General features: G+C 39.6%; 1 protein-coding gene across 2 annotated transcripts in view; it reads right to left on the bottom strand.

Annotated features, from left to right (window-relative positions):
• snap25a (synaptosome associated protein 25a) overlaps nt 1–21,720 on the bottom strand; it is a 113,731-nt gene extending 92,011 nt beyond the window's left edge. The window contains exon 1 of one of the 2 annotated variants that reach the window (XM_028796921.2): nt 21,539–21,720. The gene's annotated coding sequence lies outside the window, so the exon portion shown is untranslated. The remainder of the gene's footprint in view (nt 1–21,538) is intronic. The other variant, XM_028796920.2, reaches the window with a different exon arrangement.
• Between the last annotated feature and the right edge of the window lie 457 nt (nt 21,721–22,177).

Below are 22,177 nucleotides of genomic sequence, written 5' to 3'. Positions count from 1 at the left end.
TATTGTCATGCTTGGGTCACAGATTTGCGCAGAAACACAGGAGGTTGTAGAGAGACAGGAACGTTATTCAAACACTGCAAACAAACATTTGTCTCTTTTTCAAAAGTTTAAACTGTGCTCCATGACAAGACAGAGATGGCAGTTCTGTCTCACAATTAAAAGAATGCAAACATATCTTCCTCTTCAAAGGAGTGCGCGTCAGGAGTACAAACTGTCAGAAACAGAGAGGAAAGCAAACAAATCAATAGGGCTGTTTGGCTTTTAAGTATGCGAAGCACCGCTGGTACAAAGCTGTTGAAGGCGGCAGCTCACACCCCCTCCGTCAGGAGCAGGGAGAGAGAGAGAGAGAGAGACAGAGAAAAACAAAGTCAAAAATCAATACGTGCCCTTTGAGCTTTTAAGTATGTGAAGCACCGTGCAGCATGTCGCTTCAGGAAGCAGCTGCACACAGAAGGTAGCAACGTGAAGATAATCTTTCAGCATTTTTAGACGAGCATCCGTATCGTCTAGGTGTGCGAACAGCCCCCCTGCTCACTCCCCCTACGTCAGGATCAGAGAAAGTCAGCGCAAGAGAGAGAAGAAAAGTAAGTTGGGTAGCTTCTCAGCCATCTGCCAATAGCGTCCCTTGTATGAAATCAACTGGGCAAACCAACTGAGGAAGCATGTACCAGAAATTAAAAGACCCATTGTCCTCAGAAATCCGCGAACCAGCAAAAAATCTGCGATATATATTTAAATATGCTTACATATAAAATCCGCGATAGAGTGAAGCCGCGAAAGGCGAAGCACGATATAGCGAGGGATCACTGTAGTCCAATTCAGGGTCACAAAACTGGAGCTTATCATGTCTGCATCCGGAACGAGGTAGCAATTAACTTTATTTTGGATGCCAGTTCATCATGCGGCACACTTATGCCCACGCTCACAAACATAATGGGCTAATTTAGAGTCATCATTTAACAGTAAATTTTCAAAACAATTATTAATACTGAATAAACTGCAAAAACTCATCCTGCAGATAGAACAAACCATTTGTGTGCCCATTGTAGAAGAACAAAATAATGACAAGGAGTCATAGAAGACAGGATAGCAGCCTATCCAAAGGCATAAACTATACACCACCTCAGTATCTTCACTGAATTTGACACCATTTACAGGACATTTTAAACCTTTACCAGTATGACCGTTAGCAAAGGGAGACCCTTGCTGTCCATTGCCCCTACACTCCCCAAAGCAAACAGTCTATAAAAACACTAAAAGAAGCAAGCCAATAAGAAATGCTTAACTCATCTTAAGAAGCATTCTTGGCAGTATCTGGCAATGTTTTTTTTTTTTTTTTTTTGCTTAGCTAATTGGATATCTCATATTTTGGCACTGAAACTGTCTGGAAAATTAATTAGACAAAACAAACTACCACTGCAGAAACAATAAGAAACTTTTATTTACAAGAAGCTAGTTAGTGGTCATTATCCCTGAAGCACAATGTCTAAAGCAGTGCTCCGCAACCGGTGTGCCACGGCACATTGGTGTGCCTTGAGCTGATACAGGTGTGATGCGGTCAAATAAGACAATTTTCTAACTAAATAATATTTCAACGGTCCTCCTTAGAAACACAATAACAAGAATACGTGCAATGAAATATTCGCGTAAATAGCCTTTTAAAGGTTTAATAATTTTATGTGTCATTTCTCTGAAATAATAAATCCCATCGCCTGGCACCAGTCGCCTACGACGTAGGCCCTATGTAGTCGCCAGACAACTCCGTAGTATGCTTTGATAGGCAGAGCGCTCTGTGCCCTCACCTAGATTCAATTCAAGCCGACGTATTAGTCGTGCTACGTCGCATTCACTCGTCTTGCGACATTAGTTATCATTCATTACTATTAGTTGTGTTGCTGAATTGTGTATGCTTAACGTTCTTCGTGTGATTCATATTTAGTTTTATACCCCTTTAAATATGGATACATTTTCACGTGGAAAAGATTCGTCAACACGTACAGATGATGAAGAACCCAGCACAAGTGTTGCAAAAAAAAAAACAAAGATTGTGAAAAGGAAGTACAACGAAGACTACATTCGATATGGATTCTCGTGGTGTGGTGACGAAACGGCTCCAAAGCCACAATGCATCATTTGCGGCGATCAGCTATCAAACGAGGCAATGGCACCCAGTAAACTAAATCGCCATCTAAATTCAAACCATCCCAATTACGCCAAAAAGACAACTCTTGTGTTAATTAAAAATGATAAGCGGTCATGCTTAAAAGATCTTGACCAAGAACTTCGGGTTGCGCTGTCAAATATTGAGCCGAATATAAAACTTTTGTGTTCATTGAAACAAACGCAGGTATCACATTAATCAGTCATTATGTTATAATAATTATATTAAGATTGCATAAAAGTAAATATAGTATAGTTTTTATGTATGTATACTTATAATAAATGTATACTTATAATAAAAAATGAAAATTTATTGTAAAATTTGTGTATTAAATTAATATCTATATATCAGTGGCGTAGCTGGAGACTATGTTGCCCGGGGCGGTGAAAAATTTGATGCCCCAAAGCTGAAAGAATTTTTTTTTTGCTCCTCCTCAAGGAACAAAAAAAAAAGGAAGCTACCGTAGTTTGGACGCCCCTAAATAGCTGGCGCTCGGAGCGGACCGCCCCCCCCCCCCCCCCCCCCCCCCCCCCAGCTACGCCACTGCTATATATTTTAGCTTTTGACGTGCCGCGGAAATTCTACGAAGATCTTTGGTGTGTCGTAGGTGAGAAAAGGTTGCAAAGCACTGGTCTAAAGAACCAGCAGTGCAGCAGTTTCTGTTTCTCTTGCCTCTTCTCTGTGATTTTGCTTCAACAGATTTTTAAAGCTCCCTTCTCCCCAGCGCTCCATCTTTTAAACCACCTTTTCTCAAATCTCATTATAAACATTTTGCAATTGCTTCATAAAGTAAAATACTTGGCATTTCAACATAAATATACAATGATTATTGTGAATTAACTTTGAAGTCTCCACCCACATGTGCCTTCTGTTATCTCAAGTTCTAAATGTTCTATCAGAGTTCTCACACACCCTCAATCTGGCACAACTACACATCTTTACCTGTATGGATTATGAATCACAAACTCTCTATCTGACATACAAAGTGGTCTTTTTGAACATCCTGCATTATCTGTCTTAGCTCCCGTCTACACTACTACATTTTTGCTTAAAATACAGACCGTCTCCATTCTTACTTTTTACCCACACTACCTCAGCAATTTCAACTTCTGAAAATGGAGACTTTTGCAAGTGCTCTCCAGAGCTGTATACCTCTGAATATGTCGGCTGGGGGCTGCAAAATGTACAGGAGAAAATGCAAATGTCTGAAAATGCAGACTCCAAACGCATTCTAATTGCACTCTGGTTTGTCCTTATTACTGTATGTAGCCTTTCAATGATTGGATTCTGCTCATTACAATGGCTCATTCCCTGATGGGTCACTGTTTACAAAAAAAAAAAAACACATTCCAACATAGGGCAGGGAAATGTTGCTTTCCATGGTGCATGTTGTGCTGTTTACCTGTATGCACCCAAGTTGCATTTGTTACAGATTGAATTCTGCATATGTACATGCACAAAAGGCAAATAACTTACCAATCAGTACAGTTTTATGATAAATGCCATGACCCGCAGCGTTACCAACCCTTCGCAATGTGAGCATGTCCAATGTAGATGAACGTCTATGTCATATGCGTTTTCTGTTGTTTTAGTGTGGACAGTGATACTTTCCTACACAATGTGAAAACAACAGTACAGATATAAATGTATCTAACAAACCTGTTAGATGTCATCTGACACTGGCCTCTCAGCTTTATGGGCATTCATTCATCTTTGTGACTTCTACTCTTTGAAACTGCCATCTTCAGTCTGTTCAGCAAGCTCCATTAATGGACACTATTAAATTTCACTTAAAGACTCACCTCTTCTGTGTAGCATTTGTCAAGTTAACTGTAACTGTAATCTTACTGTAGGAATTGTACTGTAATTCTACTATTCAGCCATCAAAGGCTGATCATCTGTTGTACTGTACTGTACTATACAATTCTACAACAATTATTCTATTGTTTATCATTTATGTACACTTTAGCCAGCAATTATAATATGTAAACATTACATTTACTGCTTATTTTAAAATGCATTCTTGTTTATGCTGGAAAACACCTTACGAAGGTGTATGCTATGAATAGTGACATATAAAGCAAAGATTGATTGGCTAATCTCTTCTGTTTCAATCCAAACTGATTTTCCTGTCAACACAGATAATGAAGGGAGTGTGCTTCAACTTCAGCTAACTGTTCTGGTTAGGGGGAGTTGCATCAGTTACTTAAATATTGTTAGACATCACAAACTGGTGAGTTACACATTAGGCTATAATGTTAATTTCCAGAGCCCACTTCTTTATTACAGTATATGAACAAAGACAGATACTGCAGAGGTGCAAAGGAAGAAGAATTACAAAGTGGCACACAGGCCTACCACACTTGTACCATGCTAACCTAAATCTACCAATTATCCTAACATTGACATTTGTAAGGAAACTAAAGCATGCAGAAGAAACATCACAAACAGAAGACTTAAACGGTGACCAGTGGTCAGATTTATAAACTTGTGCATGCACAAACAGGTTCGTAATGTGCATACACAGCTTTCCATGCAAATGTTAAGAGTTATAAAAGAAAACTTGACAGGAGAACGTATGTATATTTATGGTTCTCTGATCCATCTGTATATAACATTTCAGAGAAACCGGGAAATGATGGCACCCTTGATAAAGTAGGGAAATACAACTAAAAAATGGCTCACACATACTGTATAATAATTCATATCACCAAGCCATTAGTAGAATGTGCATTGATGTGATGAAAATAAAACACCTCAAAAGTGATAATTATGATGTACAGACTCTATTTTAGTTCCCTTTTAAGAAGACCATTGACCAAGGGCCAAGAACATTTTTGCTTTTCATCAATTTATATCAGCTACCTGTTATCACTTCTTAGGGAACTAACCACCGGGTCAGGAATCTCTTAGCAAAGCTTCACTCCATCATGTCTGCAGTGCTGGGAGCTATTAACCAGCCGCCGAGGTGCTATATCCAGTTTTTTTGTACGGTGTGGGTGTACATGCATAATACATAACATGACTTTGCCAACATAAAAGGACAATTTGCAGCAGTGTCATGTTGTCCTAACGTACTCAGAGCAATTTTTGGCACTCATTTTACAATAAGGGTATCTAGTGAAGATGGAGGTGCTTTTGGTATCCGTAAGCAGGTACATTACATTACGCACAAGTCATCAATGATGCCATGATGAGACCGACAAATGTTGTGGTGCAATGGCCTGGGTCAGCCCATAATTAATTTATTTTGAGGAAAGGTAGCCTGAGCAGATGTGATGTTACCATATATGGTGGCTGGCTTGTTGGTAAAGGTAACTGGCTGCACCCTCAGTTGTTCATATGGCGCGTACTATTCACTGTAACAGCAATCATGTCATTACATGCGCCAGGTGATAATGGCTACCCAATCAGATTCTTACGCCTTTCCCTGACCTCCGGAATTCAGAGGAGACATGCTATAAAGCTTCTCATGATCTCTGTAGGTGGTGGGGTCTCGATGTATCAGGAGGGAGGCTGTTCTTCAAACCCATAAAGTTCTGCAGCATTGTAAGTGCATATGCCTGAGGCTGATTAGCACAGTCCATATATAGTTGTTTCTGGGTGTCAATCGGGTGTGTCCACATACACACATTCACAAGATGATTGTAATTTATAAAGGTAAATTGCACAGAAATATATGAACGCCAGGTTTAATAACTCCAATTTTTTTTGATGTATGCATTTTCCTGCCTTTTGCCGTATACATATTTTCATACTCAGATCCATGTAAATTTCATAAATGAGACCCCAGGCCAGGGAGGGGTTTCATGTATAAAATGAAGCCAGGAATGAACCTAATATCATTGGCAAGTCCTGGAGCCACAACACATTTGCCGACACAAGATGTTTTATAAAGTTAAAGTAACTATGAACTTTTTTTAAAAAAAGTGTCAAATATTGAAGAACAAAATAACACAATCCACTGACAAGTGGGACAGTAAGTGATACCAGTCTGGGCAGTGCAGCACTGCCGATCTACGCAAACACCCAAGCAGAGAAAAACTGTATGGCCCAATGAATGGCAATTTGAATTGCTAACCAATTGAAATGACAGCTGGCGGTTACGTTTTTGATAAGGAATCTTCTGATCTGGCAGAAACAAAACATAGTCTTCTGTTCAAAATCCACTCCAGTCCTTTTGTAATGCATGTGCTTCTGTTTAAACTGACAAGCTCAGAGGTGATGAATGCACTACAAATGGTGTACATAAATCCACCTGAAGGCATCCTTCCTGAAGGCACCATTATTTCTGCTCAAACCAAACAAAGTAAACTTACATTTTTTATGAGCGTTTTATCCACCCATTTTCAAACCTGCTTTTTTCATTACAGGACAGGCAAAGGCAGAAAGCAGAAAGGAGTCTGTGGCAGGAAGGCCAGTCCATCCCTGAGCACACGGTATGTCAACCTGCTTGTCACTGAACGTGGAAACTTCACATTGATAATGGCTCAGGTGAGACTTTAACTCAGAATGCAACACTTCTAACTACTGTGCCAGAGTTTTGAATGTTTTCATCAAATCAGGAAAGTGTTATTTAATAATTATTATTATGTTATTTATCAATGCGAATCCAAGGAAGACAGGCACTATGGCTGTGGCACATAGATTAAAATGTAACCAAACTGGGCATCAAGTTTTAAAAGGGTGACTTCACATTTCTGATTCACAAAAATGATTTTTGGTCCCTTTGGAAACAAAAAAAAAGTTCAACGTACCTGATGATTTTTCAAACACCAGGAATGGGTGACTTTAATAATACTAGTGATAATAATAACATAAGGCATTCATTAATCGACAAATAAGCAGGAAAGTTATATTTTATTTATTTTAAACTTGCAGGAAATATTTATGACACATTTCAAATCTAATAAAGAAATTAATCAAACAATATACAATAATTAAAATTTCCATAAAGTTTTTGGAGACATTGCCTGAATATATTATAAATATTTTTTTCCTATGACGCCCCAAGTACAATAAATAGCATTAATTCAGATAACAATACACACCTGCACAGCAACAGTGAAAACATATCAGGAGGACAACAAAAGTCACAAAAACAGGCATAATGTAAGCGAGTCTAAAGAAAAGAACAATGTGAATGGAGAGGGCGGCTTGGTGTTTAAGTTACAGATTTTTTAAAAGTAAGCTGGTAAATGTCCTCTATATATGGTGAAGAACAATATAATTGTAGTTTGAGTTTGAGGACAATACATGATAAACATAAAGCTGTTTGTGAGGAAGTTGATAAAACGCAATAGTTTTTATGTGGTTTCAACACCCTTTTTTAATAAATTCAGGATGTAGTCACCCCTTTTTAGTGCATATTATTAAAATGGTTGAGTATATTTTTAGATTACATTTTTGTGAACAAAGGTAGTTTGCATTACCACCATTGTAAAGCAAGGCCAATATCAGGACCAGAGTTGCAGGCAGTTTCCTGGAGATGGGCTCAAAGATGCCTCAGTGAAGAGTACATTACAAGAAAGAGATTAGCTAACCATGTTACCAGCGTTGAACTATCACTTACGGTGGGCTGGAGGGGTCAATACCCTTTCGATTATAAAGAATGAAGAAGGAGGGCATAAGTAACATTTCCCTAGGGTGCTAGATAGAGGGCAGTTGGCCCAGTATTAAGTGGTAATGAATAACCCTCCAGCAAATGGAACAGTAATGGCAAGAAATGGTACTTGGAGCTCTGCAGTTAATTACTACCAGCTAGAATCTGTGGCAAGAAGTGGTATTTGGAACTCTAGGGTGAATTATTACTGTATTTCTATAGGTTTCTGTCATTCTTTGTTAATTATGCAGCCTTTTTGTTTTAGATGGCTGTGGAATGGTGTGAAGTTAACAAAGTTAATGCTGGGTGACTTAAATATCCATTACAGTTACAGATTAGACAAACTTCTAACAAATTCAGAAAACAACAATCTATAATGAATTTAAATGTAATCACTTAGGCACTGCCAGCACACATTTAGAAAAAACAAACTGAAAAAAAAGAGCAAAGTTAACAGAAGCATATGCATTTAACAAGGAAAATGAGTCAGCATGGCACGAGGCCATACTGAAAACCAGCACAAGGTAGAAACTAGGAACCAAACCTGGAGGGAACACTTCAAGCCAAATTCGTAACTCAGTTCAATTCATTTTTACCATAATGCTCCTCAGAATGCCCATGTCGCTTACAGGAGAGCAAAGCTTCTACCATTTCATAATGGAATTGAAAGCCCAGTACGACAAGCTTGACTTTAATAGCTTGTGCAAAGTCTGAAGGACCTACATAGCTTGAGGGACTGCAATGTGTAGGGTGTCGACAATGAAAATGAAAAAATATCTATTTGATTCAGTCCTTAAAAATGGATTACAGACTGTACTACTTGTTTAATACCTTCTCTGAAAGCCATAAATTTGACTCAGGTTACGTAAAAGTTCCTTAATTTTATTCTTACTGTGTTTGATACGGGGCTAAGCAGCCTCATAACATCTGTGGACAGATGGACATACTCCATTAGGGCTACCAAATATTTTTCCTGGTATTCACAACTGTCACTTAGGAGAGCCAGAGTGTATCTTAAAGAGGGGAATTCAGCACAAACATGACATCATTCAGTCTAGTCAAATAAAAGTAACCTAAAATTTACAGTATATGCCATGTTCAAGGGAGTTCAGATATTCTAGAATAATAAAATATTTAACCACAATTAACCACATTCTGGCAAATGGCACTGGGACATCAGCAATCACACCAGTATATTCAAAAGCAGTTTTTCTTCACAGGCCATGGAGTTACTCAAGAGACACTCACTGTGGCACATACGTTTTCCTTTCTGCATACTGTATATGTATTGCATTCTAAGTATGTTATTGTATTCATTATTTCTTTTTTGTTTGTAATTTGGTATTTCATTATTGACACTACTCAGCAAGTAAGGATTTCATTATACAATGTACACATGACAGTAAACCTAAACTAAGTCAGGCTCTTACTAGCATTTCAGGTAGAAAGGATTATGTGACATATAAAACACTTTCTAAGCTCTTTATTTTTTTCTTACCGTACAATAAACTAAATATGTCAGTACTTACTATTTTTAAAATATGGCATGTAAACAAACAATAAAGTATAAAAATGTCAAACATCCATCCATTTTCCAACCCGCTGAATGTGAACACAGGGTCACGGGGGTCTGCTGGAGCCAATCCCAGCCAACACAGGGCAGGAAACAATCCTGGGCAGGGTGCCAACCCACCGCAGGACACACACAAACACACCCACACAGCACGCACACACTAGGGCCAATTTAGAATCGTCAATCCACCTAACCTGCATGTCTTTGGAATGTGGGAGGAAACCGGAGCGCCCGGAGGAAACCCAAGCAGACACGGGGAGAACAAGCAAACTCCACGCAGGGAGGACCCGGGAATCGAACCCAGGTCCCCAGATCTCCCAACTGCGAGGCAGCAGCGCTACCCACTGCGCCACCGTGCCGCCCAAAATGTCAAACACCTTATCTAAATCTAATGATTATTTAATATACATACACACAGGCCACTTTATTAGGTTCAGCTGTTGTTAACGTAAATATCTAATCAGCCAATCACATGGCAGAAACATGATGCATTTAGGTATGCAGACATTGTCAAGATGTTACTGACATATCCAGAAGAACACCTCTGAATGCACAACACGTTGAACCTTGAAGCAGGTGGGCTACAGCAGCAGAACACCACACCATATTTTGTGAAGATTACTATTACTGCGTCTGTGGTTTGGGGATCCCTTGTGCTCTCTTGCAGTCCTAATCTATAAGGTGCTGCGTGCAACAGCATGCACACTACAGTCCCTGCATAGGCTGCATCATTTATAATTTAGTCATGTATAAAATACAGAAATATTAAATCATTTTCAAGAATACACTGGCATGCCCAAATTGGGGATGACATACTGGGGACTGTCTCTGGAATGCCTCATCCCCCTATATACTTGGCATTTGTGTATTGATAATTTACACAGGGGTAAATCAAAAAGTAAAGGAAATTTAAAGATTATGTGGTAACCACAACAGATAGAAGCTGACACAATACAACATATTCACAGTGGCTTACGGGTAGTTCAAACATGCACAGCACAGTTTAGTTGAAGCCAATGTTAAATGAACATGGACCCTGTGCTGTGGGATTGCATTATAGAACAACACGCCATACTGAGATTTCTTTGGGCAGAGGGAGTGAAACTTGCTGAAATTCACCAAAGGATGTTGGCTCAGTACAGAATTGAAAACAGCATAACTCAATGAAAAGTTTATGAATGGGTAGAAACCATCAACATCATTCACACAAGACCACACTGACATGTTGAATGCTTTCACTAGAGAAATCTAAAGGATTATGTTGTCTGCAGTTGCTGCACATTTGGATATCAGCTACAGATCTCCATTTGCCATAGTGCATGATGACTTGGGGTACCATAAAGTTTGCGCAAGATGGATACCCAAACAGCTTACTGATCTGCACTGCCAACATCCTTCAGTGAATTTCAGAAAGTTTCATTCCTCTGAAGCAGAAGCCAAATTAAAAAAAGAAATTAGCTGGTAAGAAAACCAACAGCCTCAGGGATCCCAAGGTCTAAACTGAATCCAAAGTCTGTGCTAGCAAATGGGGACCTTTGACAATAAAAAATAGGAGGTGTAGTGGAAGGCATCCATAATTGGTGCCAATCCATAAAGTAGTATTTGAAAGCCAAAGACCAAAACGTATGCAGACTACTACTATAATGACAAAGGTGAAGAAAGAACTTAATGAAGAAGCGGCGATGGTCCACTAAAGATTGAATAAAAGATAGGGGTCAGTGCAGATTAATGAATTACAGTTATGACAGACAAAACTTTAGCTGAGCATAAGGTAACAAACTGGAACTGTTCTAGATCTGTTTGATTTTTTTTTATCTGCTCCACAGATGTTATGGAGCTTTTGTCACCTGATCAAGTATTGTATTATATCTAGTGAGTAAGGCTCAACTGTTTGACAAATGTGAGTTGTGTACAGTATATGGCACTGATATGATCCAAGACAAAGAGTGACTGGGAAGAACTGAAATGACTACTAGTAGCACTGGTCAAAGACCTGTTAAGCTATGCACAATTAGCATAGTAAGCAACAAAATCAAATAAAGGACACATCAGTGCTCAATTTGGAAGACCAGATGCTCAAACGCACTGATGAAATGTCCTCATGGAGCACGATCGGGAATATTTTATACAATAGAAAGTGTGACCCCGTAGATGACTGAAAAGGTGAAGACAAAAATTAGCCATTACATCAGAGGCGGCTATGCTTTGGGGCTTTCGAACTTTCCACAAATTAGCTTCTAGGGACTGAGTCAATTTTGGGAGAATGAAAAGCAGAAGGCCATGGGGAAGCCACTCCAATGTCTGGACACGCCTTCACGGTGTATCTCCTGGAGTTAGCAGCTGCAGGATTATAATTAATAGGCTGAGCTGTTGGCACTAAAACATAGATGCAACACTCTTCCGGCAATACCTTAAGGTCCACAGAATGCTGGCCTCATCCAGGGTATGCCAAAGGGAGAACATATGCTCCATCTTTATTTGCTGCTGACTTTGAAAATAAGGCAGCATTGCAATTATGAGTTTTGGCCAAACAGCTGCAAATGGAAGAGCGTGTTTGTATGGTTAAGTGTTTTCTGTGAGACAATACACAACAGAACTTAAAATAATTAAAAGTAACTTACTTTTATTATTTCTCTGACATTATATTTTAGCCTTGTCGACTATATGCCAAAGCTCTGCAGTCAATCGTACGAGGGTCGTTCAAAAAGTCTCCGCACTTGTATATTTTCGTTGGAAATGGTGATGGCAGGAGGAGTAGCAATTGGTCGTGTCTGAGAGTGTCACGTGACTAGTTCTGTCTGGCAAGTTGGCTGCCCTTGCAGTTTTAGTATCAGAGTTGTCATCCTGTGGTGAAGATGGCTGCAAAACTTATAAACTGCACCAAAGAGGAACAGCATTCTGTCATATGCTTTTTGTGGGCAGAAAGTGTGCCAGGACCACAAATTTATCTCCGCATGTGTGCTCAGCATGGGGATAAAGTTCTCACTTGTAGAGTCATCTCTGAGTGGATTGAAATGTTCGAAAATGGCCGTACTAGCGTGATGGATGCAGAGTGTGCTGGACGTACAGCTACACCCACGACCACGAGGAATGAAGAAAGAACCCTTATGTGAAAACAGCTGTGCATCAGTGGCTTTGACCTCAACCAAAAACATTTTTTGCTGATAGCATTAAAAAGTTGGTACGACTCTGGAAAAAGTGCATCGCAAAGGAAGGTGACTGTAGAAAAGTGATGCAATTTGTTTTTAAAATTCTTAATAAACAGAGTTAAAAAAAGTGCAGAAACTTTTTGAAAGTCCCTCATAATTAAACTTTTTGTTGTGCTCTCATTCTTTCTTATCCTTATTGGGCCCCTGTTTCCCCCATCTATGTGATATCTCTAAGTTTACTTTGCAATTCAATCCCACAAGCTCCTAACTTGACCCTTCACCTACGCTTCTTGTCCTTCTGATGTCACAACTTTCATTATGCACATTACAACTTGGTTTCTGGTTGCTCTATTTCTACACTGATTACCCCGGATTTGAAGATCAATATAACATACATATGAATAAAGGACAGGCTCATGGCTTGCCTCAGTGTCATCCAAGCCTACAAAGCAGCAAATACCCCACAGCTAACTGCTAGAAAACAGAGTTTCTTTATTTAAGTAAGATCTGCAGTACAACTCATGCTTGTCACTAAATGTGGAATTATTTAAATTCATTTGTTTTCAGGGAATGAACAGACAGAACAATTTTCTGTATCTTTCAATGTGAAAAGGCTTCCAGATGCCATCCTGCTTGGGTTTTCAGATGCAGAAGTGCTTAAGGTTTACAAACAATGGATGAACTATTAAACCATATACAGCCAACAGCATTCTTGATGATGTGTGAGAAGAACAAACTTTCACAAGGCAAAAGTGGTACCAAAAGGGATTATGACTTGTTTGCATATAATTTTGTTATTCACATACTATCATATTGTTGCTAACCAGGTGCACCTCTTGACAGCTATTGTCTGCTCAACTACTATTTATTACTTCAAGCAGGATAACAGCACAATGCAGGGATTGTTTACATCTATTTCTGAGAACCATCTATCCATTTTCTTTGGCCTGTTTTTCCAGCTGTAGACTTGCCATTAGCCAGAACCTATTCTGTCCAATGTGGGGTGTAAAGTGGATACCCCGTGAATGATACCATTCATGTCCATACACACTTGTAATGTGCTGATTTAGTGTACAGTAGGGTAATGGAACTGGGCAATGGCTTTTTAGACACTGGATCACAACCCAAGTGAGAATGTGTGATATGAGTCATATTTAGCTATCAACTTTCACTTCAGTTATGTTTTAGGATACAACGGCATCTCAATCACATTGCTTTAGCACACTTTTGACACCTCATAGAGTCCATGCCCAAATGGAGTTAAGCAATTTTGGGGTCTTCCATGTGAGCTTTAGCTAAGTTTACCTGAAAGCTGATCATTCGCTGTAGGGACCCACTTAACTTATAAAAGCCAGATAACTTCTATTTAAGTATGTCATCTACAATGATGCATTTCTGAGTCAGACAAAAGTTGAAAATATACCATTTTAATAAACATGCAAGTGATTATGACATTTTTCCCTCCTCTCATCCATTTTCTGAACCCACCAAAGGTCATGGGAGACCAGAGCCTATTCTGGTAGTACTGGGTGGATAGCAGGAACCAGCCCGTGATGAGGTGTAATCCACTATGCTCACACACCTACCCATACTGATCCAATTTAGTGTCACCATGAGCAGCATGAAGAAACAAACACTGGGGCTGTGAGAAAAAAGCTCTAAGCAATGCATCACTGTTACTACCCCTGCACCCGTATTTTATGAGCACCATATGATATGGAATGCACAAATATATCTGGCTTAATGTGCAAATATAATAAGCAGGTCCTTAACATGTCAAAGCATTAATTCAACTATAGAATCACTTGACACACTTGACAGAAAATAGACTCTTCCAGTATAAAATAAATTGTCATTTTAAATAAACTACATTTTGATGTCACCTTTAACTTATTGAAGATTTGTGGATTTTACATCTTTTGCAGATGAATTCATTGTTAACAGCAGAATTTCAAACATAGCAATATTACTTGTCACACGTGTCATTTGAGCAGTTCATTTGCACCCCGTGTTTTATGAGCACCTGCCAAGGCCAGCAACAGGTGTCTGCATGAAATGCTGAATTACGGCCAGGCCGACATGCTAGAAAATTATCTAACGAAGCCACCCTCTTGACACAAATACAATGCAGTCATCCCAACGATGAATAAGAAAGCTTCAATCAGAATGGTACACAATGGGTATCATCTTTTCTGCCGATCCTTTATATTATATCGCACTGTAATGTATGGCAACTTGCTTGATAATGACATTGATCTGATATAACATGTATAATTCCCTTTGTTCACTTTCCCAAAGCAGCTCTCGCTTTCTATCAGCTAATAATGTTATTCTTACTCTTACAGACTGTGGAAAATAAATGTCTTTGAGAGGGCAGAGTGCAGGTAAAAACTGCAGAAAGCATCATCTACAAAATTCTTACCACTAAATAGCAAGCTGCATTCTGAAGTTAATTCAAGACAGAAATCTGAAAACACTTTTTTTAATGGGAAGTATATGAAGTGTGGGACAAACTACACTTATGGATTTATTTTATTCTGCTGCTCGTCTACTTACACACACTAAAAAATCTGCTCACATCACTCCTGTCCTTTAAGATTTGCAGAATCAAATATAAAATTATTCTTTTCACCTTTAAAGCCCTTCATGGTTTAGCCCCTCATTATCCGTCTGCTTCCTTACACTCCTGCCTGTGCATTAAGATCATCGGACGCTAACTTACTCATTGTACCTAAATGCAGGTTAGTAACTATGGGTGATCGAGCTTTCAGTGTGATGGCCCATAAAATTTGGAATGCTCTTCCTCTCAGCCTTCGTGAGGAGGAATCTATTTTTCATTTCAAACTCCTGTTAAAAACACATCTCTTCAATGAGTATTACTCATTTTCTTGTATGGAATTTCTATTGTCTTGTTAATGTGTTTATTGAATTGTATAGTGTCCTTGAGTATATGAAAGGCGCTACATAAATAAAACGTATTATTATTATTTTCTTGATGCAGATTGTAAAAAAAAAATCAAGTTTGGAGCATTCTATAATTTATTTGAACTAGCTTCTTCCATTAAAGGATGGCATTGGGTAGAAAGCAGGAACCAACCCCAGATTGGATGACAGTGTCTCACAGAGTATACTAATGCACAGGCCCTTATTCAATCCTACTAAGCTAAACTGCACCCACCAATGAAGCTAACATGACATGAAAAAGATCAAAATACCTGAGGAAAACCCACATGTCCATGGGAACAAAATGCAAACCTCACATATGATCAGGAACTGAACCCACATCTGAAAAATAGTAGGGATAGCGACTGCACCACTGTGCTCCTCCAGGAATGAACAACCTTAAAGTTGTTGTGTGTTTAGATTATCTAAACCACTGTAATAACTCTTTTATATCTTCAAATATTTTTTCTCTTTGAAAAGAACAAAATGTGTATTTGCCATCATCAGCTCCAATGTAGCTCAAGACATTCTAATCATGGCAAAATGCATTCACACTTTAGAACCTGTATTACTGCATTTAAGAAAAAACATTGTGATTAGTTAAAAATAAAACCACATTTTTTCAAATATAGTAAAACTATACATGGAACACTTAGCCTGAAGCCTCAAGGAATCAAAGTATTTGCACATTCAATGCCCCCAAGGACTAAACATTTCTAAAGGCGTATGCCAGAATGCAGTATAATTAACACAGAAAATCAGCGTGCTTAACTTCAATAATTCTCCACATCTGCCATCACATTTTTCCATTTTATATTTGTGGCAATGACTCTGAATGAACAGATCAGGTCAACAATCCACAAAGAAGAAGCCAAAAACAATCTAAACTATTGAACCGCACAAACATTTACAACCTGAATCAAAAAGAAGTATGTTTTTCATTTACTAAGGGTAAACTGAAAATGGAGCAACAGTGACTTCTTAGCCAAAATAATCTTGAAGTAATGTACAAGAGCATATAGAGGATCGTTTAAAAAATATGGTTTATTAAAATTCTACCTCTGGGTCTTTGGATTCTTTGTATAGTTTTCAATTTGGTATGCTTCAAATGAGGAAGAAAACATAGAAGAAGCGAGCATACTTAACACATTATAATTTATTACACCATAAAGCTGTAAAAGACTGATAAGCATCAAACAGTTACATTTAGCAAAGAACCGTTCACAAGCATAGCTTAAACAGCTGGGAGGAAATAAAGAAACCCCTACAAAATCATTGGAAGATAACATAAATGTGCGTAGGACAAGCCACAGTCTAATGAGCAAAGGAAAACAAGTGCAAATCCAAAGCAGCCATTAAAGACATTAGATGACTGTGTCAATAGCACCCCCTAACTGCTACAAAACAGAATGTGACTCCTTCCATAAACAAGAGGATTGCAGCTGACTTTTGACTGCACTTCCTTCTTGTGTACCATAGCATGATCTTACACTCTGCATACATGACACTTGTTTCTGACCCGCTGCCTCATTTCGTCCAGCTGAAAAGTTAAGCCTGGCTAAGCAGGGCAGCTCAAAGGCTGAATGGTGAGGTTTTCAGGGAATACTACTGTACACGCAGAAAATGGGAGCGGATTATTCCGCAGTGAGTGAACACTTGAAAACGCAAAGTAAGTATCACATAGCAGCAAATGTGTGAAAAACTGGCAGAATGGCACTGGGAATGCCTACTTCAGAAACTGTGGGATTTTACCGAGTGCTACGACAGCAGTGAGTGCTGAGATAAAAAATTTCTTTAAGCACATTGATTTTCCGGTCTGTGCTTACTTTTCTTTAATCTAATCTACCAAATATTCCTGTTTATTAAATGGAAATTAAATGTATGGTCATTTATAATCATTAAATAAGGCTACTAAATAAGTTAGACTAATGAAGCACAGGAAAATGTATATTTTTGACAATTAAAAAGTATGGCACCTTTCCATTCAATAAATAAACATTACTTGAAGACTGTTCAAAAAGAATAATATTACGTAGATTAAACTGAATCAAACCCTACAATATCAGCATTTCGCCTCACTAATAAATAGCCTAACATCACATTTCCAAAGCAACTGAATCCAATGCAGACCCACAGGTGGCCATAGCCTATGCTGCCAGCACTGGGTGCAAGGCACCAAACAGCTAAGGACCGGACATCAGTCCACTGAACGGCCCACCCACATCCCCACTCAAAATAACCTAACCAGTATGTCTAAGAGCGTGGGGCAGGAAAGACGGAGGAAAACTCAGAAAGAATATGCAGACATTACAGTGAGAATGACAGGGTCCAGGATTCAAGTCCAGGGCGCTGGGTCCAGAAGGTAGCAGTGCTACCCACTGCGTCACTGTGCCACCCACACTTAAATATACATAAATGTAATCACTTGGTTTTTATTGCTATAAGATGGTGATAGTCCAGTATTATCCTACTGTATCCATTTTGTCTCCTGAGCATAAAACTAAGCCTGTGTTTTGCCATAACATGGATTAGTAAGAATGATGGCAATGATGGATGGTGCATTGTTGTCAACATTTAACATGAATCAATAGAATTTGCATCTCTGATGAGCTCAGCAACTGCCTTAGCAAGCCCCATGCTCCACTTTGCTTCAGGATTCATTAAAAATGTAAGCTGTTAACTGTCCATAAAATGTAGATCAAAGTAACTCCATACGTCCTCCGCAATACCACTTGGCTAATTTCCACCAAGCAACGCTGCAGCAAGTGCACTTTAAATAACAGCAATGCTGCTAGAGAAGTCATTTTTATAAAACTTGCTATGCAATCAGAATGCATTTTTTAATCAGATATTTGTGTCCTGGCAACTACTTCACAAACACACTGCAGTATTTTTTGGTTCAAGGAAACTGCATTAATCGCCAGTGTACCCCGGTGGAAATGAGTCAAGCACTAAAGGACTAGAGCCTACAGAAAGAGAAACAAGGATGAAACTCTCTGGGCTGAATGCAGAGGATAGACTTTTTTACTGTCCGCAACACATGCACCATTAACTCTTTTTTAATTCCCCACCAAAGTATGTTAAAAGAAACCTTGGCAAACAAACACAGCCATGCCTATTATATCTAGAGTGGGCCCCAAAATCAAATAGCCAACACTCATGAGATGGTTAACCGCAACTTTAAAGTACAATGTTCAAGCAGCCTCCTCAGCAAAAGCTATCAAAAAGACAATTCAGATTTACACCTGTGTGGGAGGAAGCGTGTTGTTTTACTGCGCAGCTAGGAGCAACAACTCACTTCTGTATCACTGCTGCAGTGAGCAACTTCAACTGCTTGCTGTTTTTATGACGAGGCAACTGTTCTTTGAGATTATAGATGTCTTTACATGTCAAAGAACTGATCAGCTTTATTTCGAAAAGAGATATTTTCTCTTAGCAAGGGAGGCAACTAATTAATCATAAAATAAATAAACTTGGTTTGAGATTACCTTGCAACACTCTTTATTTTCCAATGTGAGAATATTGCTGTTAATATATATAAGAATCACAATGATCATCAGTGTGTTTATTGGAAGGAAACATCTTTACTTAATGCTGTTTTCTGGAAAAAAAAAATACTTGTGTTTTGTAAAATCCCCAGACCTAAAATAAGCATTTATTTTAGTGGATGACTCAAATGCATGCACAAACAAATTGAAAATTACAATAACACCTACCATGGTAAATAGCCAGCCATTTTCTACCCATTTAACCCAGTTAAATGCCCCAGAATGAAGCTAAATGTGACCTTTCAGGATCCAGACAGAAAAGAGGACTTGGCTATGTAACGAAAGCATGATACTTGGTGCTACTGAAAAGCAACAGAATAAACAAATCTGCGAAAATCAAATTAATGTTTTATGTGTTATATCTGATCCCAGTACCTGCACACAACATGGGCTGTACTATTTTCAATAACAGATGTCAAAAATACCTGATAGTTATAAAAAAAGAATTTAAGGTGTTTGTTCTTTTCCCGAGGGCAGCACGGTGGCGCAGTGGTAGCACTGCTGTCTCACAGTTAGGAGACCTGGGTTTGCTTCCCGGGTCCTCCCTGCTTGGAGCTTGCATGTTCTCCCCGTGTCTGCGTGGGTTTCTTCCCACAGTCCAGGTGTATTGGCGATTCTAAATTGTCCCTGGCACCCTGCCCGGGGTTTGTTTCCTGCCTTGCGCCCTGTGTTGGCTGGGATTGGCTACCGTGACCCTGTAGTTAGGATATAGTGGGTTGGATAATGGATGAATGGGTTCTTTTCCCATGCCATCAAATACCAGATGTCAGTATGGAGTTGACAATGCTGAACTATCCAATCCAGTCAATTTCTAAACCTCTTTTTCTGTACATGTTTCTGCAGAGCTGAAATATATATCGGGCAGGCACCACTCCAGGACTGGACATCATCTGTATTCATCATTCACACGAAATAAATGACATGCCACGTCCTTTCACAGTCCATCGTGGGTAATCTGAGAAATACAAATTGATGAATGCTGTATACTGATCAGTAGGCGTTTGAAACGAAGATTTTTAAGTTATGTCGCTTTGAAATAGCTTACGGTTCATTGATGGCGAGTGTCGCTGCAGGTTTAACAAGAGACGTCAATGAGCTTTTCGGGCTCTAAGGTTAGTTTGCAAATTAGAATATTTCGAAATGAGCCCCGGTTAAAAACACACCGTTGGGTTTCAGTTTTTTGCGTCATTGGAATAAACCTAGTGGGGGGGGGGGGGGGGGTGTTGAGGACGAGGGAGATGAGGGGGGCAGAGGTAGAAGAAGGCTCTCGTTTTTGAGTACGGCATTTCAAACGAACGGATACGCGCTAAAAGTTGGCCCCTTCCATACCGGTAATAACAGCAGTATGCGAAACACGACAGCGTGGGCTGGCGCCTCTCAATTTAAGTGACAAAAAAGATGTCCCAAACATCGCTAATTGGACAGAGACGGCGTGTGTGTGAGTGTTATCAAAGGGACCGTCGTTTACAGAAGTGCACAATCACGGTTGCTTTTGTATGTCGCAGCACGTCACGTGACGGCAGCTCCGAGAGACGGTAAATGGTGGTCGTTTTCTTTCAGTTATGCAGCAAAATCATTCCCACTTTGTGCCGCAAACAGAGCAATGGTAGTTACTGACGCGTGGGTTGGTCGAGCTGTGGTATGATGGGGAGGAGGAGGGGGACGGGCGTGAGGGGTACTCCTGCGTGGGCCCCTTTCAGACCCAAGTGCGTCAAGATGGTCATGCTCGTGCATAGGAAAGCGCTCCCTGCAAAGAAAAGTCGCGTTCGCTCGTTCCACCATGCAAGCAGTCGCACTGTGTCGCAGTACTGAGCGCACACCCCTCCCCCAACCCCCTCACTCATGGGAGTTATTTATTTATTTATTTTGAAATTCGGGCACGTAGTCAGCATCTTCCCTTTTCTATCCTGCTGCTCCCTAGGATAATTAACAACAAGGGCATATTTATTGATCAACCGCTGAGATCTGGAAATGATCCTGGGCAGCGTTTCAGGCATTTCTGTGTGCACTCGCTGTGGGGGCGGCGGAAGGTAAGATTAATAGCCTTCTGTCAGCAACTGCATCATTCCCTTAGGAGGCTAGCAAACCCTGCGCAAAAAAAGCAAACGCATGTACCCCGACGCTGTGTCAAAACGTACGATTCAAATCCCAGCCATGCTCTCATGTTGGTACTCTTCAAGTGCTACTGTATGGTTTCCGTCAGCTCTTGCCAAGCAATCGCCAGAATGCAAACGCTCTCCAAGGTCCTGAAACGGAGAAAAACGCCCACCAAGAAAAATGCAGTCTCCTCACAGGCGGACATAACCACACATATACGCAAATACTGCTTATTTTTACCTGGCGTACATTGGTTTTTAAACGAAAATGTAAAAAATAACTTTATAAAGCAAGACAAGAATCTTTAAATGTTCTGCAGAAACGACGCAAAATGTTGTAAAGCAGCTGACTACTGACTTTACTCCTACCCTGTGCAGATTAGCTCCGCATTCTGTGCGTGCTGAATTCACAGCAATTTTCTTTCTCCATAAATACATAGGCATACACAAAACAGAGTTGTCTTACCTGTGCCTCTGTATGGTGAAAGGCAATCAACACTCTTTCGAAAAACTCTATGAGTTTAAATAGCAAAGCGAATTTTCTCAGGACCAGCTTGCTGCAAAGGTGGTGCGCGCAGCTGATTCTGACCTCCTCGGTTCTTCTTCAATGGAATACAGAGCTCTGCCCTCATCAAAGATGGCCGCCCTTTTTGACGTCAGCACCTTTTAATAGGAATTTATCAAGGGGGGAGCGGCAAAGAGAGTTTGAGTCATCATCGGGCTGTGCTCTAGACTGCAATCCTTTGCAGCCCTTCCTCCGAAGGGACTGATACGATAAATACAACAACAAGGATGATATATCTTTGTAGGAAACGTAAATTAATAGATTTTAAATCAAAAGACGCAGACGTGCACACATTTTTGGAATTGTGCACACGTTTGTGTTCCTGTTTCTCATAAACAAATAATGCTTGCAAATTTAGCAATAATGCAGCAGTGATTTGTTTTCGTCAAAGGGGTGGTCTAAAGGGGTATCCCAACACGCCACCTGATCCTTATATGGAAAAACTACGTGGCTGCCTGTCTTCCATTCTACTGGAATTAACCAGATAAACGCAGCTATAAAATCAACATCAGCCAGTGCTATCCAACATTCTGACATAAA

Source organism: Erpetoichthys calabaricus, chromosome 3 (genome assembly GCF_900747795.2).
Source record: "Erpetoichthys calabaricus chromosome 3, fErpCal1.3, whole genome shotgun sequence".
Classification (NCBI taxonomy): Eukaryota; Metazoa; Chordata; class Cladistia; order Polypteriformes; family Polypteridae; genus Erpetoichthys; species Erpetoichthys calabaricus.
The sequence above is the reverse complement of the archived record's forward strand: the minus strand, read 5'-3'. Positions and strand labels throughout refer to the sequence as shown.